The sequence below is a fragment of the Oryzias latipes genome, chromosome 16 (genome assembly GCF_002234675.1).
Source record: "Oryzias latipes chromosome 16, ASM223467v1".
NCBI lineage: Eukaryota > Metazoa > Chordata > Actinopteri > Beloniformes > Adrianichthyidae > Oryzias > Oryzias latipes.
Genome location: NC_019874.2, coordinates 26,398,313 through 26,401,611, shown reverse-complemented (window position 1 = coordinate 26,401,611; position 3,299 = coordinate 26,398,313). Strand labels below are relative to the sequence as shown.

The following is a 3,299-nucleotide window of genomic DNA, read 5'->3' as shown; positions in this document are numbered from 1 at the left end:
TCAGTCTGAACAAACCCTCTATGGGATGTTTTGCCAAGTCATATTGACTTTTTCTAAATGCAGAGGTTCTGTGCAAAGCTTATCAATAACGGAAACAAATGTGTGTTTTATGCACCATTTTCTCTGTTTGCACTGTTGCTCAATAGTCTAATTGTTGAAACCATAGAAAAATCTGCAGACAGAAAAAAGCTCTGTCATTCTCTAAAAGACTACTTTCCACCTACAACTTCACTCAATTCTAAATGAGAGAATACATTTAGGCTTCAAAACGGAGCTGCAAGCCCCTCGTTTCTTCTCTGTGTGTCTACATTGTTTACTGAAAACTCTTCGAGATTTAAATATTTCTTGAGAAAACTCCCCGTGGGACAAATCGAGACAGAAAATTGTTAGAAAACTCCAGTATAGTTTTCACAAAAGTGATAACAAGCTAGTTAGCTCTGAGTGCTGCTTATAACACATTTTCCTCCAAAAATCAGCACAATCAGGACATAATGATTATTAAAAAATAATTCAAATTTAAGTTTTGTTTAACTAAACTGAAACCCTCAGGGGGGCAAATAGAGCAGCGGGTCGGGGACCAGTATCGGCCCTCCGTGTGGTCTGAGCGTACTCAAAGTACACCTGTTACTGCTAAGTTGCCAAACTTAATCTCCTTTGTTTGCAGAGGCCCATTGACTTTGCAACTGTCTAAGATACATTCATTTCTGTGTGAGCAAAGGGAGGGTGAAAGGACTGCATGTGTTGTAGAAAATAACAAGGTCTGGCTTTGCCCTCTGGCCCAACAGAGAAGCCATTTTCCAATCCCTGTTGGTGTGTTCTGTCAAAAGAAAGAGAGGCAGAGAAAAGGGGGCAAGAATCACTGGGTCTTATTCAGAAAAGTGTCTGACTGCTCGGACTCGACAGCCCTAAAAGAAGAGGAAAAGGAGCGCATTGTCCCTTGGTGACAAGTGGACTAGCTCTATTGACTGTAAAGTCTACTGGTAGGGGGGGCAAGCAGGATCTAACCACAATGGCTGTTTTCTATTTAACACTAAGAGTCTAAATCTGCTTTCCTAGTGCATGAAAGCTAAGACAAATCCACCGCCCTCCTCCCTCTCCTTCCTCTTTCTGGCTTCTTTCCTTCTCCATCATTTCTCCATGAGCCTTCTTTCTATTTCAGACACTGCCAAGGGACATACAAAAAGAGGGACTGAGAGCAAAGACCCTAAGGTGTTTTTAGGAACTCATTTTCAGGCAGGCGAGAGCCAAGACGGTCCCTTTTCTGTGCTCCCCAGCGAGAAGTTTTAGCGATATAACTGTGCCACACACAAAGACGGAACAAAGCATTTGGACCACGACATGCATCTCCCGGGGCACTGCTTAGGGTATAAACACATTCTGTTCTTGGCTTTAGCTCTCACTCAGACCTACATCGTTAGTGACACAAAAAAATGTCAACCTATTTCTTTGATGCAACCTTTTATTTTCTTTTTGCACCCATTCAGACGTGTCTGTGAAGAACCAAACAGCAACACATCTAAAGAGGAAACCAGGTGTTGCTTTGCCATCAAAGACGATGACATGTCTAGCTGCCACTTCCTGTCAAGACCTTGGTTCCTCTCCTCTCCCAGCCAAGCCTTAAACCCAAATGTCACACTCAGCACCTGCAATGCAGCAGGAAGAAAGGCTGCAGGGCCTGAAGAAGTATTGCCAGTTACGGCTGCCACACAAGCTCTGGAATTTCACCTCAGCCTCACACAACTGTTTGGTGTCAAGCTGAATATATTTACACCCAAGGGGGAGATCTTTCAGCAAAACTGTGGGGAAACCAAGTGGAATATGTTTCGCAATTGGAGTTCCCTGCTAACATTATAGAGCTACAGCCTTGGGACCTTGAGAACAATCCTGAGCGGCCTAACTCAGCAGGAGCGACCCTTTGGCTTTGATGGGCAGGACAAAAATCACACCTTCAATCAGCCATCGGAGGCCTTGAGGTTGAAGATCTGATTGACCAATTACGCCTCACCGTGAGCTCCGGTAAAGACCCTAAAAGCTGAGATTGTTCTCCTTCTCCCGCTCATGGATCTTGTCACTGGGGTTTTTTTCTGCTTGATTGCTCCTGGACCACACCCCCTCTGAGCTTTGCATGCACACACATCAGCATTCAGTGAGATCCCATAAGGCCTTTCCACATGGAAGCACCACGAGCAATAAAGGCTTTGCTACGGCCCATTCAAAACCAAGCCAACTGTCACATCAAATCAAACAACACCCACGACCCCAAACTAAACATCTTTTCATGCAAAAGTGTGAAAGGGGTAGGTGGGAATGAGGGGGAAGAAATCAACAGCAGAGAAGTTAACAAAACTAGACTGAAAAATCGTGCCACTTCACTTTAGATACCGCCATGGGATTCCAGATTAACTCAAAAGGAGCTTTCTTAACTCACACGGTTACCTCCAATCTAGAATAAATGTATTATTCATAGCTACATGCATGGATAAGAAGCTTTCCTTTTTTTTTTTAGTTCTTTTGATGCCAAAGATAAAACCTGACATTTATGAGGACGAAACAGATTGCTGGCCCAACTGGTTAGTGAAACTGGTTTGCCAACACAGACGTATTAAACGACCTGTCCGCTGGCTTTAGCGAATCAGTGTGGGTCTTTTTTTTTTCCAACTGGCCATGTGATACTAAGCCCCTGCATGCAGCCACACACAGGGATCATGGAGCTTATTAGATTAAAAGTGATCCTGTTGCACCAACCTTACTTTTATGAATCACTGAGCTGCAGAAAATGTTCACTACTTCTAGTTGTTAATTGCTCATAATAGTTAAAAATAGGCATTTATTCAAAATATTTGCAGTAAAAGTAGTGTAACTTACCTACGGCAGCTTTTTCATTCCATCTTCTTTAGACTGTTGTCCACTCTTGTCTTAGGGATTTCCTTTTTGTCTTTTTTCTGAGGGAGATGTCACGATGCCTTTACAGGAGTGTAATGGGATTCTTGTTACTTTCGGTTATCTAGCTTTATGAAGAATGTACATCACTCATACAGCTAGATAACCAAAGATAACAATCAACCCCGAAGGCTTCCCATCTTCTTAAAAAGCAGGTATAGAAACATGGGCCAAATTATGACCTATAGATAGACAAAAGAATCACAAATATCATCCGTCAAGTTCAGCGCTTATTTAAGGTATCCATTTTGGATACAATAAAATGTACAGAAAAAAACTTGACCTGATTTATGTTCATACTTTAAACCAAACTCAAAGGAACTTCTAAATAACCCAGCCCTTCGTTTTCTGACGCCACA

At 42.5% G+C, this 3,299-nt stretch overlaps 1 non-coding gene across 1 annotated transcript; it reads right to left on the bottom strand.

Moving 5' to 3' along the window:
* Positions 1 to 2,970: 2,970 nt before the first annotated feature.
* mir9a-1 (microRNA 9a-1) lies at positions 2,971 to 3,078 on the bottom strand. Its single transcript, NR_107179.1, has one exon. It is a non-coding gene; the product is annotated as a microRNA 9a-1 (primary transcript).
* Positions 3,079 to 3,299: the final 221 nt, after the last annotated feature.